The following is an 18,863-nucleotide window of genomic DNA, read 5'->3' as shown; positions in this document are numbered from 1 at the left end:
CCGATGGCAGGGTGTGGGTATGGCGAATGCCCGGAACGTCAACTGCCAGCGTGTATAGTGTCAACCGTAAAATTCGGAGGCGGTGTCGTTATCGTGTGGTCGTATTTTTCATGGAGGGGCTTGCACCCCTTGTTGTTTTGCGTTGCTTTATCACACCACAGGCCTACGTTGATGTTTTAAGCACCTTCTTGCTTCCCACTGTTGAAGAGCAATTTCAGGATGGTGATTCCATCTATCAACACGATCGAGCACCTCTTCATAAATTACGGCCTGTGGCGAAGTGGTTACACGACAATTACATCCCAGTAATGGACTGGCCTGCACAGAGTCCTGATGTGAATCCTACTGAATACCTCTGGGATGTTTTAGATCGCCGACTTCGTGCCAGGCCTCACAGACCGACATCGATACCTCTCCTCAGCGCAGCACTCCGTGTAGAGTGGGCTGCCATTCCCCAAGAAACCTTCCAGCACCTGTCTGAACGTGGAAGCTGTCATCGAGGCTAAGGGTGGGCCAACACCATTTAGAATTCCACCATTAGTGATTGAGGGCGCCACGAACTTGTAAGTCATTTTCAGCCAGGTGTCCGGATGCTTCTGATCACATAGTGTACGTATCATCCGATCCTATGAAAACTGTTGGGTGACGAAATCAGATTTCTGGATATTTTATAGTCTGATATCTTCGATCGACAAAGACATAGTTACTATGCTGCTTCAAATTACGTAAAATCACTATACAAATTTGCAGAGTTTGCAGAGGTAAATGTGCACTGGATATACTTTGCGTATGGTTGATTTAGCACAAACATTGGTGTATACGAAATGTAGACCAGATATCGAAATTTAATTTAAAACTGAGATCAGAAAAACATCTCAATTTCTTTTAGAGACACTGATTATTATATCAATCAGACAGACGCGCCTATTTCTGTAGCTGTGCATTGGGAATGATATCATACACGGTTTAAGATATCGCATATGCCAGCTTGTAGAGAGGCAATTATATTTTTTGATGAATACTCGAAACTGTATTTGCCTACATACAGAAGTAATTCACCCACAAGGGTGAGAAGGTTGGCTGAACAGGTTCCATAAATACACCAACAACTGTTAAGTTTTTGAAGTGTAGACTATGAAAAGTTTTCGAGCAGGATTTCACGAATCAGCTCTGTAGGTAACAAATTAACTGTGTGGACTGTCATTCGTCAACTCAGGTTCGAGTCCGACTACTGCTATCACGTTCTTTTTTTTTCATTTTATTCCATTCCTCGCAACGTTAAACGATTAGTTATAAAATTTACACATATTTCAATTGTTCAGTTTATATATAAAAATTAATATATTCAATTTACTTACCATTACTACGTTTGTAAGTGAGAAGACTTTGATTCACGGTTCTGTATCGATGATATCGTACGAACTGCAGTCGTATCTGATGATATACTTGAGGCAGCACTGGCAACACATAGGGTTAGTCCAGGGCTTCACAACTGGCCGGTTTTGAGCGCGAGTACTCGCGTCTGCTCAGGCACGTGCTCGCGAGCAGCTGCAAGGTCGTGGAGTAGGGAAGGAGGGGAGGGAGGGGAAATGCGCGCGCACGTTTGAATAGGGCCGCAGCGTGCCTATTGAATTCGCGCCGACTGTGTAACGTTTAAAGTACTACGATCAGCTCTTAACAGTCACTTCGCTGGTTAAGAATCATGTGAAGTCGCCGTTGTGTAACCCCAACCGTACTTTCGCAGTTCAACCCCCATTGGGAGGAATTGTATCTGTTTACTGAAAAAGATGGTGTTGCAATATGTTTAGTGTGTCACAAAACGCTGAATTCTTTTACGAAATTTAATTTGCAGCGACATTATATGTCGTACCACGCGAAAGACTATGGACGTGGAAAATGTGATTGACCAGATCGTGCACATGAAGTTATTAAACCTAAAAGGAAGGTATCCGAAGAAGAACTGGACGACGAAGAAAAATCAACTGAGGCAGCTCTCACAGTGGGTCACAAAATTGCTTTGCTTTTAGCAGAATCCCTGCGCCCCTTAACTGATGGCGATTTGATAAAAGAATGTTGGGTAGTTGCAGCGGAACATTTGTGTCCATCTCAAGTTGAACAGTTTCGCATTGTGCCATTATCTAACATGACCATTATGCGTCGCATACAGGACATGTCAGACGACGTCCAGAGCCAGCTTGCAAATATCTGTAAAGATTTTATGGCGTATTCTCTAGCTCTGGACGAAAGTGTTGATATCACTGGAACAGCGCAGCTTGCCATATTTATTAGAGGTGTTAATAGAGATCTTTAGGTGAGGGAGGAGCTCCTCGATGTAGTATCCATGAAGAACACTACAACCGGAGGTGATATTTTAAGTAGTGTTGAAGAAAGTGTTGAAAATATAGGATTGTCGTGGAATTCTTTAGTTTCAGTGTCTACAGATGGTAGAGGCATACACTAAGCTAATAAAATTATGTGGCACGTGTACATTCTCCTTTATTTGTTTCATTTGTAGCAGTAATAATTCGTGAGTGATATCCCTGCAGGTGGCCGCGGATTTACATCGACTGGCGGCAGCTGTTGTGTGCCCCACGTGACTCTCCCCACTCTCTGCTCTGGTCGGGTAGTGGGGGTAGCGTGCTCGCGCTGCTCCTTGCTCGCGCCTTGCTGCTCACAGCTTGCTCCGCGAGCACGTATGTTGTGAAGCCCTGGGTTAGTCTGTTGTAGAGGGCCACGTTCAACAACGTGAATTGTTAAGTGTCGCTCACAAAGACACTGGGAAAAAGTGACAAAAGTTTACAAAGGTTTACTCATCAAGGAAAGAAACGTCCACTTCGACAATAATAACAAAATCACAGTTACAGTGTCCCACAACTATGAAGACTTGACAGTATGGTCATTCCAGATTCTGACAAAGCAATGCGATCGGGATGTTCATAGACAAATACACTTGTATGAATACTGTTCCAAGTTCGATCAAGCTCTCCTGAATAACACTAGCGTTAGAACACGAAAATCTATCCTGGTTACAGTCTGATTGTATTAAGGAAAACAACGACGAATGCTGAATACAGCGGCGTCGGTCCATACGAAGGACTTCGAGAGCCTCCTGTAACAATGGGGTGAGTAGCACCCGCACCGGAGGCTACGAAAATCTCTCGAAGTTGGAGGAACTGCCTTCTGCAGCACTGGCAAGATCTTTATAGCGGCCGGCGGCGGGATACTCGCGGCACTATTTCTTGGTCACGTGTGAGGTCCCTTCGAAGCGGCGGGCTCTAATAGCGCTCATACCGCGCCTGGTGTGCGTCCGTTAGTGCGACCGGGCGACTTCATGACGCTGAGGCGGGCAGGGGCTACTTAGGCTACACGCTTGCCTCAGGTGACAGAAGGGTTGCCTATCGCTTTTGCGAAGACCTCCGGTATAGCAATCTGTATACATGGAAAAATGTATGCGCCAGTATTGTACTACGTCGTCAGACTTGCGCAAATCAGCGCCTGCCCTGCTTTACAGAGTATAGTAGCCTCCAACCTATGTGATGAGGTGTGGTTTTACTGTCCATCACCCACTTTTCTGTAGATGTTCACAACAATAGCAAAGGAACAGCTGATCAGCTTCAACTTTACTCATAGTTCCCAGATATCAGCATAAAAAGATCTACCCGCTGTTTACTTCATCGGATTTCCTCATTTACTGTTTATACCGTCGCTAGACTTATTCCGCATCCATATATCCTTCAGTTCAATGCCGATCTTACCGCATCACGTGCTCCCAACCCCACCATTTGGTACTCAATCTTGCCATTGTCCTTGGTCATAATCTCTTGTATAATCAGTGTATGTCACAAAATCCTACTACAAATTGATGTTAATGAAATGAGTCCATAATTTTGTGGAATGTTTCTGTATCCTTGTTTTGTGTGTGGCAAGGAACCATACAGCTTTCCAGTCCTATGACACGGATCTATCGCCGGGCGAACGTTCCATATGTTGCAAAAAATGGCGCTATAATGCGCCGTAGACGTTCTCCTCCGTTCGAAGTACTAACATCTTTCAGGCATGAGCTACAAGTAACACACACTTTTTCTGACACACAAGATGCACCACTTCTGGTTCTACATTAATAACGATGCAGTGCTTGATATGAAATGTTATCGGCATATCTGTCCAGATATTCCAGTTTACAGAAACGTTTGTGTATGGTGCGTCAGGTTTCCCTACCTTCATGTCTAAATCTGAGTGTGTGGCTAGGCAGAGTCGAGATGTACAGCAGTACAGACAAATTGTAGATCTTTGTCAATTGTGTAGGACCAGCTGTGGAGTTCTTGTAGTATAAAGATCCGTCGGTGAAGTCACAGTATGTAACTGTCTTTTCTTTCCAAAAATATTTTATAGCTGGTCTGTCTCCACCAGCATAAGATTCGTAAGGTTAACTTATACTAGTTTTTAAATAATAATTTTTCCATCCTCGCTACAGTTTAGAGTTATAAATGGATTCAACTCTGGAAAATTTAATTTAAAAGGATCACAGAATTGTTTGGAAAAATATTCGGACATCTTAAAGGTTAACTTCAGTTACAGTAAAGATCACAAAATGTCTTCAACACAGTATTTGTTCTCTTTGCACAATTCATAACCTATTCCTGCATTTAAGTAAACATCGGTTAGTTTCATCGTCTACTCATAACAAGTTAGGTTACTAACCTCTGATGAAAACTGAGTGCGATTTGTGGTTCACGGTTTCTAAAGCGATTGACCAAGTGTAAGTAAGTCTAATTGTTTAAAACCCCTTATTTCCTGTTCAACACCGTAATTCTTACAATCCCTCGCAACATCGGTCCCGTATGAAACGTCTCACCGGACGCTGAACAACAGCTCAGTCTGGACCAAAAAGAGGCTGCTCAGATCTTAATCCCAAAGGAAGGTATCGATCGGAGTGTTAAGTATCGCGTCACAAAAGTATTCCACACTTCTACGTAATCTATTCATAAGTTAATGAAAACTTCCATCACTTTTCCACTGACTATATTCTATTCTTGAAATGCTATTCTGGAAAGTCTGCTAACACCACATTTACAGGTGATGTAGCCTCTTAATTCAGTTCGATAGTTTTCCACTCAAAACATCGTCTTATGCGGGAACAGATGTATGTCAGGCGGTGGCCAATCTTGTGGATGTCGTATACGATCTTGAACTTCGTATTCAAATTCTTTTATTTTACCATCTGCGTTGCTCAAATGAAAAGGATGTAAAACATTTTACAGGCTGAATGCCCTGTTGAACCAAATTTATACTCGTAAATAGTTTCCAATATGACCAGTTACATTAAAGCATGCTGCATAATTTCTTACTGAATAGGATCAGAAAAGAAGGGAAAAAAACCGGAGACAATGTAAGGGTGGGTTTTAAAATGGACTCTCATGCATACGAATTTAACGAGACAAAAGAGAAATGTAAAATGTGTACCCAATTTTCACAGAAAGGCATATAACTCTGTTGAGAAAACATTTGTGTTTCAAACACAGGAGTAGTGTTTTATAAATAAGAAAACATAAATGTTTCAACATACAGCAAGAAGTACAATTACTAAATTATAGATGAAAGTACCTGAAGCTTCCAGTGTGATTACACGTTTTCGACACCACGATGGTCAGTTCTTGATCCAATCGCAATGAATCCTGACGCTATATGAGAAAAAGAAGAAAACGAGAATCCCAAGAATATGGCAATAAATTACACTGCAGTTGATCTTTCTATTTTCTCTGCAGGTGAAACGACGGTTACAAAACATGCGCATTGACTGAGAAGTCCTACGTATGAAAGTAAAATCCTCAAATATCGGCCTTAAGTTCTAAAAATGTTTTGAGAATATAAAAATCGATATTTGTTAAACATAGTTTGAGGCTCAGTTAACACAATCAATAACCCAGATTGTACATGATGGGAGTTTAGTGTTAGAGAGCTGCGAGTGGTCTGTTACTAAATCAAATATACAACACTAGCAGACATTTAAATATTCAGGAACAGTAGATCCTTTTTTCTCCTTTTGAAAACAAACCCGCCAATTGGCCTGGCCTAATTTATGAATCTTATGGAAACAAACTGGCCACTTATTCTCTTATCAGATGTATAAAACATGTACCTGACCTTTTTCGTACTTATTATAATTTATGACCTAGAATGACCAACAAAGATTCCCCTCCACCCCTCCCCCAGTACTCTATACCAGACGCCTCCAAAAATTGTAGATTAAGGGGCACAATAGCTCTGCCACTAAATACCAAGGGCCAATGGTCTTTTAAAGTTTGCTTGAGACATGATGCCCTAGTGTTGCTCGGAATTCCTCAGTACAATTGGAAGTTTTGTGATCCTTACCACTGCTGCCAATCTTTACAATCTGACATTGAGTGGTACTTATTGTCTGATCTTGAATTGTGGCCTTAATTTCGTAAAATTTGCTACAAATAAATACCACTCTAGAAGGTCGTTGTAACTCGCTTTCACGTAACTTTGTTACTTCCGTGCGCCATCGCAACTAGTCAGAGTGTAGTGCGAGCTGCATACGGTATCAGCAATGTGGGATATCTTCCTACAGCAACATTCCTCGCCACACGGTGGCAATAGTGGTTACCTCTTCGTTCCCTTCGCTCACCGCTGGTGTGGCTCAAGAAAAGTTGGACAGACTATACTTCATTATACCAACATACCTTAGTGATGAATTACACGCAGATTTTCGTTTCAGGACTAGATTAAAACATCTACGGGACAGGGACTCCACTGCGAAATTTCCGTTGGTGACGGCCCACGTCAATTCATTGGCGGGGTGATAGCCGATACACGTGCTGCGCTTTACGTATTGTTCTGAAGACTTCCATTAATGCTCATGATATAGTTGCGACGTCTTGTGGATAGTAGAGAAGTTAAGTGCAGCAATAGAGCACCATCTTCCGGGCAGCAGCAACATGTGCGATCTGAAAAGCAAAATATGGTGATTATCAATTGAAGACATAAGGTCTGTACATGAGTCCGTGATCATTTTATTTTTAGCACTTTTATTTTCACAAGTCCGTCTTGATCTCACAGACTTCTTTACGTTTATGACCGGTTTCGGCTTGACGATTATTTATATCAGAATATTTTAACGATCTGAATGTGGCGATAAGCCGAAACCGGTCATAAAGTGTAAAGAAATCTATGTGATCAAGACGGACTTGTGAAAATAAATGTGTTAAAAATATGGTGTTGTTAGTTTGTTTTGTGCTACAGTTTCTTAGTGAAGATACAGTGTGTTTAACAGTGAGTATTTAATTTAATTAAAATAGTCTTAAAGATAAGTTCTGTGCAATTCTTTATTCACAGCCTTTGCTGTTAATACCATTAATCGGCATCATTTTGATTTGTAGTTACATTCCTTGTGTGTGGGTTTGTGTAAATAGCTAAACGGAACGGAAGAGACACAGTGACTGTAGGAATTTTAAAGGTCAATGGGGACACAAATATTTCGTGACTAAGCTAAGTAATAAAGCAATGCGTATAATTTGCTGAGAAACGATATAAATTCTCAAAGAATGCAATGTATAATACCAGTACGAGATAAACATTCCCAGAGTTATTCCAAATTTGCCGGATGCGAACGGTTAGAAACATACGGGACTTTGAAATGCGGTCTGAAATCTCAGAAAATATTGTTTATGAAAGTACATTCTGAACAAGCAGCAGCAAGTCGTGCTAGTTGCCGATTGGCTCAATAATAGGTAATATGGGAAACCACTTACTGGCAGCGAACTACTAATGGATAGTAGGTGATAAAATGTGACCAGTAAAATCTGTTTATTTAAATAAACACTTTTTACTGGTCACATTTCTTTCATACATACAAACATAAGTCTGCCAACAAACACTGTGCCTCGAATAGTAAATGATATTGTTAGATGAGTCAAGGAATGATCCAGATACTGTGCAGGTGTTAAATTTTATTCAAGGGATAAACAAGAATTATTAAATGTATGATGAGCCTCTTGACGTTCATAGTATTGACGGCTTGGCCGTGGGAGAAGACACTTGTAAAGGTTGAGAGCATGTTGTTCAGAAAAAGATCTTCAATTAAAGAATTTAGGGTGTATCACAACTGATGGTCGCGATAAATGTGTGAAAATAGAAAAGGGTGGTAGAAAATGACGGTGGATTTGCAAATATTCAGGGAACCTCATATAATTAGTTACAGTTAACAAGTTCAGCTACAATATACATGTCAATTAAAGTGTATCTTATCTGGCCACAAGGTAGAAACAATTTCTTGTTCAATGTATTTTGCATGATTTATAGGAATAGAAAATTTTAAGCTGTACGATGTTATTTTGCTTACTGAGCAACATTCATTACTAATTCGAATTAACACTTGTTACGTGAAATAGTTTATTCTGTAGGAATTCATGTACGATTATTCAATGCGTTCCATTCTGAAAAGAAAACAGACTCTCAAACAGATTTGTAATACAAAACTGTAATGTTTTGTTTATAGTAAAATAAATTTTATTTTATAAGAAAGTTTTCTAAAGATATTTATTTTTGTCGGTGCTTAAGAATTTGCCGAAAAAGAGATACAAAAAGTCGTGAATAAAACTCGTTGAGTGCATAACTACTGCCTTTTAGGCATTTTTAAAGAACCCGAGTTAGATAATGATAGTATAAATGAACAGAAGCTGCAAACGATAGGGTTACATGCGCCGGCGAAAAACAGATCTCGCCATATCGTTGCAGAGAATTTGTAACATCATCGTGGAAGCCCAAGCAGTGGTACAGGTGACAACAATTGCGGAAGGTGGTCATTGAAACGGTTATTAAAGACTGAAAAATACCACTAAACATACTCTTTATGTGAAACATTACTTATTAAGCAATTCAATTTCTTACATTTTCTTCTATTAGTTTGGCGAATCATTCGTTATGGGAGATGCTCGATAAACAAGGTTCGTCCGTAAGAAAAATAAATTATGGTGGGACGGATACAATGCATGCCTGACCGCTTAATGCGGTCCGGCGTACGGGGGCGGGTGTTGGCCCACAGACTGTGGTTTGGAGGTGCCTTAATCTAGACTAACTCGGTGAGGTATAAATGACAGAATACTGAAAGGGTCATTGTCCTGTTGGTTGGAACAAGAAACTACCTCAAGGACTATACACCTATCTATACACTGGGGTGACAAATCTCGTATTCACAAGACGAAATTATCAGACTTTGAATTCATGATAGTAGTTGGAGCGAGATGCATGGGACATTCCAATTCGGAAATCATTAGTGAACCATCTCAATTCGAGATCCATAATGTCAAGAGTGTGCCGAGAACACCAAATTTCAGTTGTTACTTTTTACCACGGCCAACATAGAGGCCAACGGCCTTGAAAAGAATGGCTCTGAGAACTATGGGACCTAACTGGTGAGATCATCAGTCCCCTAGAACTTAGAACTACTTAAACCTAACTATCCTAAGGACATCACACACATCCATGCCCGAGGCAGGATTCGAACCTGCGACTGTAGCGGTCGCGCGGTTCCAGACTGTAGCGCCTAGAACCGTTCGGCCACTCCGGCCTGTCCAACGGCCTTCGATTAATGAGCGAGAACAGCGCAGTTTGCGTGGTGTTCTCAGTGCTAAGAGACAAGCAACACTGCGTGAATATCTTCAGAAATAAATGTGGGACGTACGATGAACGTATCCGTTAGGGCAGTCAGGTGAAATGTGGAGTCAATGGGTTACGTCAGCAGACGACCGACGCGAGTACCTTTGCTAACAGCACATCAGCTGCAGTTCCTCCACTGGGCTTATGACTCTATTGATTGGACCCTAGAAGGTTAGGAAACCGTGGCTTCGTCAGAGGGGTCTAGATTTCAACTGGTAAGAACTGATGGTAAGATTTGAGTGTGCTGCAGACCCCACGAAGCGATGGACCCAAATTATCAACAAGGCGCTGTGCAAGCTGGTGGTGCTTCCATAACGAATTGGTCTTACGTCCCTTTTGAACGAAAAATAAATCACTCCGCTTCTGCAATACGACAACACTTGCACTTTTATCCGTGTCCCGCTACACACGTTATATACGCTCCACTGCTGATGCTGCCGCCTGTCGCCTATCGTTGGTTGTTGCACGATGACGTCGAATAGAGGCGGTGGTCACATAAATGTAACTGGAAGCCATAAAGCGAAAATAATGTTTTGCAATGACAAAAGGAAGTGGTAAAATTTTAGAACGCCTTGAGACTCTGCAAGATTCCACCTGGATTACATGGGGGTCAGCCAGAGATTTCGAAAGTAGATATTGGGTTCTGAGACGCAACCGAGAGCTGATGCAGACAGAGACGACAATTTAGTAATGATGAAGAGCAGACAGAAATTTTATAGCATCATCCACAACAGTAAGTGCATTATGAAATAGAACGCTGAAGTACTGAAAAACGACGATATCGGTTTGAAGTTTTCTGAAGCTGTAGATACTGTGATAATGAATACCACAATATGACGTCTCCATAAAGTATAATCACAGAAAGTGGGCAGACATACGTAAGTACACGGAAGGTAACTGCGAAAAGATCTTGGGTAACAGAAAAAATACTTCATCTGATAGACTAAAAAAAAAAAAAGAACAAAAATGTTCAGAAAAAGGAATACTGCAAAATAACTCAGGAATGAAATAAATAGGAAGCACGGAGTGGAAAAGGTAAAGCAGATGCTGGAAAAAAAAGAAAGAAACAGAGAAGTCACTAGTGGCCGGAAGGACTGGTTCAGCTTATACAGAAGTCAACCCCACAGTATATGAAATTAAGAGCAAAGTTTTCAGCGTAAAAGGTGCGAGAGGGGTTCCAGTATTAAACTCAGAGGATAAAGCTGATTGGTAGAAAGAATGCCTTGAATGCTTGTGTTAGAGGAAGTTACTGATGACGTGGTAGAACAAGATATGGGAATCAATACGGAAGACGTAGGGAATTCAGTGTTACAGTCAGGGTGTAATGGACTTTGGAAGGCTTGCAATGAAGGAAGGGGGGAGTCATAGATAACACAGAAAACACCGTTTACTGCCTTGGAAAATCACAAGGAGGAGAGACAAGCAAAAGCTAATAGGTTTTAAGGATCTATAAGTCTGGAGACATAAGATTGGATTTTGTAGAAGATATTGTTCACAAAATTCTCATTATTGCAGAGGTGGATCTGTGCGACAACTATCGCCTGAAATTCTCAGGATAGTAGATGTAAACTATGTGGGTAATATAAATATAAGAATAAAGAAGAAAAATGAGAATGACTGCTGAAGAACGAAGTGATCGGATTAGAGAGGGCATAAGAAAGGAATGTAGTATTCCGCCCTACTGATCACTCGAGGACGTAATTAAGGAAGTAAGACTTTAGGAGTGGTAGTAAACTTCAGGGAGGTGGGATTGAGATCCTCAGTGAAACTGATAAAAAGTTACAAGATCTCCTGAATGGAAAGAACAGTCTAACAAGAGAAGGAATGTAGATTGAGGGTAAACCGAATAAAGACGAAAGAAATGAGAAGTAGCTGAAATGAGATTAACAATAAACTTAACAGCAAAATTGATGTAAACGACTTGATGATGCGAAAGGAGTTCAGATACGTTGGAAGGGAAAAAACACATGACTGACAGCAAGGAGAACGTAAAAAGCTGCCGACCAGTACAGGCAAACAGGGACTTCCAAATCTACTGCTATCAAACACCGATTTAATGTGGGGAACAAACTCCTGACCATCTGCTGCTCTAGCACTGCACTGTATGCCAGTAAATCATGGACTGTGAGAAAACCAGAAAAGAAGAGAATCCAAGTATATAAAATGTGGTACTATGGTAGAAAGTTGAATATTACGTGACCTACAAAATCGAACATGTGTAAAACTTTGACAATGAGAAGGAAAAGTGTGATAGGGAATCAGGGAATAAATCCCATGGTACGTGAGGGAGCTATATAGGCTAAATAATGCATGGGAAGATCTATATCCGATTATATTTAACAGATAATTGAGGACGTGGAGAGTTGGTACCATTCTGAGATGAAGAGGCTGATACAGAGGAGAAATTCGTGGCGGGCTATATCAAGTCAGTTAGTGGACTGATGCCCCTCTCGTAGAGCTGACTAGAAGGAAAAAAATCATTAAAGTGAAGATGACTGAGAAATGACCTCATGCGGCTTATGGAAGTTATAGGCGACGAGGTTAGCCCCTGTCTACCTGGGCAGGTCTAATAGACGGGTTGGTGAACTGACTTGGCTGTTGGTCTAGCAAGGACTCCAACATCCCGCAATGTTCCAGAGATGACTCCAGGCCATTTTTTACGTGCCTCCTCTTCGCGAGGGAAGGCCTTACGGCCGACATTCGTTCTGCGGTTTAGGGTCCCCTTAACGTTACTGCCAGCACTAAAGACATTATGACCACACATCTCTGCGTTATTGACGTTTCACCGCTCTTTAACAGCTCCGTTCCGGAAACATTATGCTACGCTCATAACTTTTATTCGCTAGCGTTTCCATAAAAATAATCTACATTCCTTCCAACTGCATTTTATGGACCAATTCCTACGAAATATGTCTCAAGATAGCATTGAAACTATTGCACTGCAAATCAATTGGAACATGTATCTCAATATTTTCATTTAACTCCGCCATGAAGCGAATTACACTGCTGAATTCTAATTCTAATCCTGAAATCTATGCTTGATTTGCTTTGTTCCGGTTACGCCTTGTATTTGTAGTCCTGATTTTATTTGCAAGTTTCATTTCTCGTCTATTCTTCCACAGAAATAATTTATTTCCTATCTCTAATTTCTGTTGTATCTTTTCATTTCATACCTTATATTCATACAACAGTGAAGGAATACGTAAAATTCAGTACAATCTGAACTTATTGATTTTTTAAAAATTTAGTGCAAATTTTTCCATAAAGGTAATGGAATCTTCCCTGTCTGCTTCGATGTTGGTTTCTCCTTCGAAAGGGAGGGTGTATCAGATAAAGTTGAATGAATTTACACTACACATTTTTTGATGTTTCATTTGTGTTTTAAATGTGATAGGCCATAGTATCCTAATGTGTATGGCATTTACTGCTGGGGGGAGTAATTCCACTCAACAAAAGAGTGTTGGCCTTTTAGCTTTTCTACGGAACTAGCTTTTAAGAGGAACGCGGAGTTCTTATAGAGGCAAAACTAAACCTTTCTTTCCACAGTATGTAAAAATTTAGAAATGTTATTTAACGGAGGATGCCAAACCAGGGCCTCTTTTAATTTATATCGGTGTGTCATTTTTAACAGTTAGTATTTTCACGTTTAAGTGCTTTCACGTATTTTGTATTGTTTCATTTTAGTATGGGTTGGGTTGATTTGGTGGAAGAGACCAAACAACGAGATCATCGGTCTCATTGGATTAGGGAAGGATGGGGAAGGAAGTCGGCCGTGCCCTTTGAAAGGAACCATCCCAGCATTTGCCTGAAGCGATTTTGGGAAATCACTGAAAACCTAAATCAGGATGGCCGGACGCGTGATTGGACCGTCGTCCTCCCGCAAGCGAGTCCAGTGTGCATTTTCAGTATGCAGTATTCTAATTTATTTATAGTTGGCAGTCTTCCACCAATTATTCTCCTGCAGTTCTCCGATACTGTGAACGGAGGCAGGGACTTCAAGACGGTCAGAAGGGCCTGTGATTCCTATTTAAAAATAATTAGCATTTTTCCACAGGGTGAACCTATTATAGTGAGTCTGACGACCCGATTGATATCGGAGGTGTGGATGGGAGCAGGAAGTGCAGCTGATTGTAAATATCTTTGTGCAGCTAAATGAGCGGGTAGAACGTCACAAGACTCCAGTACCAAACAATGAAATCTGTTCTGAGATACGCGCTTTGTTCCAATTGAATCAACACCGATCCGCCTGACGCAGTTACTTCCTTTTCTCTCTGCTCCCTCATCAATAGTTGTTAGTTACTTCTCGTCGTTCCTCGGGGTTTCATATTACTATTCGATGTTTCATATGTATTATGAGAAAGATCATGTATCCGTGCCACTAGATCACTATTATATCAAAGGAGTAGCAGTATCAATAGTTATGATTACATTTTGACCTGTGTGTAAAACGCAACTAATAAAATTGTGCAGGAGACATAAATATATGATTACAATTTCTACTAAATAAGTAAAATATTGTTGATATTAAATCTTTCCTGAACTAGCAATATGTTTACTTCTTTCACCTCTGGCGTCGCCGTTGGGGGAATTGGAAACCAATTCTGATCCACTTGCCGAGGTTGATTCAAGATTTACATTCGCTGACGGTGAGTTACCGAACTAGAGCCACTCATCAAAACTTTGCTCTCATCGATGTCGACCGCTTTCATTCAGTTTCGCATTCGTTTCTCATAGAAAAATACTTAACCAAATCATACAAACATGCAGGAAAAATAAAGCTGTAATCCTTCCCTAAGCTACAAAGCTGAGGATAGCTGTCGGCTATCAAGTAATAAAAATATTGAAATTAACGTCAGCTTGCGTGAAGTATCGAGTCATCCTCGTACTCTTAGCTACGCAGTCAGTATAGTTTCTCAGATAGTGCCGTATCTACCAGGTACCACCCCAGTCTACAGTTCTCCGCTCAGAACTACTGCAAACATTATGGCAACCAATAGCTTGCACATTGCCGGAGAGATATCTTCCTCCTAACGCGAGCATGTCTCGGCGAAAACAGTGTAATGGCCAACGATCTGGAGAACAGTATGATTGTAAAAGAAAGAGACGTGTCATTGGAAACGTGGGGTTATTAGGTGCTTTAGTCACATTAGGAGTTTCTATCTCTTTTGGTTTTTGAATTGATATTTTTTAATTTTTGAGTAACATTTCATTTTTTAATGTTCTGTAATTGTAAAACTATGGTACATTTTCAAAAAGAGTAAAATCTATCTGCTGGTTGTAGACGTCAAAATGTAGTTTGTTACTAATCGCATAGGAAACTACTCAGAAATATCAGTTAAAGTAGAATGAAATTTTCACTCTGCAGCGGAGTGTGCGCTGATATGAAACTTCCTGGAAGATTAAATCAGTTTTACGGACCGAGACTCGAACTCTGGAGAGCTTATGTAAAGTTTGGAAGGTAGGAGACGAGGTTCTGGCAGAACTAAAGCTGTGAGGGCGGGGGCGTGATTTGTGCTTGGGTAGCTCAGTTGGTAGAGCACTTGCCCGAGAAAGGCAAAGGTCCCGAGTTCGAGTCTCAGTCCGGCACACAGTTTTAGTCTGCCAGGAAGTTTCATCAGTTAAAGTAAGTTGCAATTAGAGTGGCAGCCGTTACTGTTCCACAGTGACTGTGTTGAAATGAAACATTGTAACGGGAGTAAAACTGCAAAGAAAACGCATAGCATTGACGAGGTAACGGAGACGACTCAATCCTTTTAACGGAGATAAGAATGACTTGAAAAAAGGTATATAATATACAGAAGGTGTGTGGAGATTAAACAAAGACGCAATTCAGGAGTATTATAATTGAGAGCATCTTTATGCAAAATATTAGAGATGTGTTAAGCAAATGAGATGAAGTCAATGACTTGCTTAGACGAGAAAGCAAGGCTACATCAGATGACCGTAGCAATGCAGACGTCACAAGAAAACTGGTAGGGTGGGGCTCGTGGGGTTATAAATGAAGGTAATAAACTTTTTTGTAACAAAGCTGAAAAGTATAAAGGAATGGTTTTTCAGATAAAGAATCTTTCCAGCGGAAAGAAACCTAACCGCAAAAAATTATCCGAATGCGACGGAAATCCATAGATATGATGTACATATACGAAAAAACAAAATGATTAGTTTCAGAGAAATTGGATGATTAATTCAAAAGAAATATCTACACAAACTGAGCAAGTCAATAAACGTTGGTCTACCTCTCTACATCTACATCTGGAAAAACAAAATGATTAGTTTCAGAGAAATTGGATGATTTATTCAACAGAAATATCTACACAAACTGAGCAAGTCAATAAACGTTGGTCTACCTCTCTACATCTACATCTACATGGTTACTCGGCAATTCACACTTAAGGGCCTGACAGAGGATTCATCGAACCATTTTCATACTGCTTCTCTACTATTCCACTCTAGAATGGCGCGTGGAATAAAAGGACACCTAAATCTTTCCGTTCGAGCTCTGCTTTCGCTTATTTTATTATGCTTATCATTTCTCCCTACCCAGGTGGGTGTCAACAAGAAACTTACGAATTTGGAAGAGAAAGTTGGTGATTGAAATTTTGTAAATAGATCTCGCCCCAAAGAAAACCGCCTTTGTTTCAGTGACTGCCACCTTAACTCGAGTATTATATCAGTGACACTCTCACCCCTGATTCGCGACAACACGAAATGACCTGCCCTTCTTTGCACGTTTTCGATGTCCTCCGTGAATCCTACCTGGTAAGGATCCCATACCGCGCAGCAGTATTCCAGCAGAGGACGGACAAGTGTAATGTAGGCCCTTTAGTGGGTTTGTCGCATCTTCTAAGTGTTCTGCCAACAAGACGCAGTCTTTCTTTCGCCTTCCCCACAATATTATGTATATGGTCTTTCCAATTTAAGTTGCTCGTAATTGTAATTCCTAGGTATTTAGTCGAATTGACAGCACTTAGATTTGTGCGATTTATCCTATACTCAAAATTTATCGGATTTCTTTTAGTACCCATGTGGATGACCTCGCATTTTTCTTTGTTTAGTGCTAATTGCCGCTTTTCGCACCATACAGAAATTCTCTCTAGATCATTTTGTAACTGGAATTGATCGTCTGATGATATTACTAGACGGTAAATTACAGCGTCATCTGCAAACAATCTAAGGGGGCTGCTCAGATTACCATTTATATAAATCAGGTAGCAAGGGGGCGTATGACCTACTCTCGCCTTTATGCCAGTACGTCATTGATTGTTAGAGTTGTTGGATGTCCTCTTGAGGGATATATTGCTAAATTTTGTCCACGTAGCGTGTTATGTCGTCAAAATCCCGAGCTGGTTGTAGGTACCTGCCCATAATGCTCAAAACGTTCTCAGTTGAGGAAAAATCCCGCGATCTTGTGGGAAAAGGTATGATTCGGCAAGCACGAACACAATGCCAACAAATCGCAGTCTTGTTTCGCCTTCTCCACAATATTATCTAATTGGTCTTTCCAATTTAAGTTGCTCGTAATTGTAATTCCTAGGTACTTAGTCGAATTGACAGCACTTAGATTTGTGCGATTTATCCTATACTCAAAATTTATCGGATATCTTTTAGTACCCATGTAGATGACCTCGCATTTTTCTTTGTTTAGTGCTAACTGCCGCTTTTCGCACCATACATAAATTCTCTTTAGATCATTTTGTAACTGGAATTGATCGTCTAATGATATTACTAGACGGTAAATTACAGCGTCATCTGCAAACAATCTAAGGGGGCTGCTCAGATTATCACCTAGATCATTTATATAAATCACGAACAGCAGAAGGCCTATTGTGCTATCGATAGCTACGATGCCACAAGGTAGGTCCGCTCCGCTGGTTGGCACTACAATAGACACCGACGACAGCGGCTCTAGCCGGTGCTGTCGAGGTCTACGAGCTCCGCGACTGCTTCGCCCCTTTTCATCAGGTGCAGCCAGCCAGGACACTTCGCTTCAGCATCGCACCTACCTACAAAGCTATGTAATCGTTTATCACCTTGTTTTTGCACCAGTAAACCACTTTCTTGCAGTACCGACTTGTATTACCTTTTCCCATTCCTACCCAGGCGACGCCTCCGAGGCGGGATACAAAATCTGTGACACTACTCTCGCAAGTAGAGTTGTTAGAGTTGTTGAATGCCCTCTTGACGGATATACTGCTAAATTTTGTCCACGTAGCGTGTTACGTCGTCAAAATCCCGAGCTGGTTGGAGGTACCTGCACATAATGCTCAAAACGTTCTCAATTGAGGAAAAATCCCGCGATCTCGTGGGAAAAGATATGATTCGGCAAGCAAGAAGACAAACAGTAGAAATCTTGCCGTGTGCGAGGCGGGATTACATTGCTTAAATGTAAGCTCAGGATGGCTTGCTATAGAAGGCAATAAAGCAGAGACGTAGAATATCGTCGACGTACGCGCTGTGCTGTAAGGGTCGCGCAGATGACAACGAAGGCGTCGTGGTATGGAAAGAAGTGACACCCCCGGCCATCGCTCCTGACTGTCGTTCTGTACGGCGGGAGGCAGGCACACTGGTGTCCCATCGAACCGCTGTCCGAGGCGTCTCCAGACATGTCTCCACTGGTCATCGGGGCTCAGTCCAAAGTGGAACTCATCACTGAAGACAATTCCACTCCACTCAGTGATATTACATTCCAAAGATGTGTCTGAAGACGCCCTGGACAGTGGTGGGAAACCATCTTGACTGTCGCCTGTCATACCACCGATGGCTTGGCATATTCACTAGCAGCACCTCTTTCGTTGTAATCCGCGCACTCTTAAAGCGTAGCGGTACGTTGACGATATTCTACGACCTGTTTTATGCCCTTATTGCCATATCATCCTGATCTCACATTTCAGCCAGATAATACCGCACGTACACGGCGAGTATTTCAACTTATTGTCTCCGTGCTTGCCCAACCTCACCTTGACCCGCAAGATAAGGATATTTCCCCAGTTCAGAATTATGAGCAGGGCGCTCTAACCAGTAGTGTGTGCTATAGGACAAGAGTATTTGGTGACTTACTCCGTATATTATGATTTTAACCTTGATTTGCCGATGAATTTTTCGTCGCGTCCCTCACATATTATACCTGCCAATCATGTAACAAAAGTACTTGCACAGCCTGGTACAACGGACGTGTAACAACTATT

Source organism: Schistocerca americana, chromosome 3 (genome assembly GCF_021461395.2).
Source record: "Schistocerca americana isolate TAMUIC-IGC-003095 chromosome 3, iqSchAmer2.1, whole genome shotgun sequence".
NCBI classification, from domain to species: Eukaryota; Metazoa; Arthropoda; class Insecta; order Orthoptera; family Acrididae; genus Schistocerca; species Schistocerca americana.
This window is presented reverse-complemented; position numbering follows the sequence as displayed.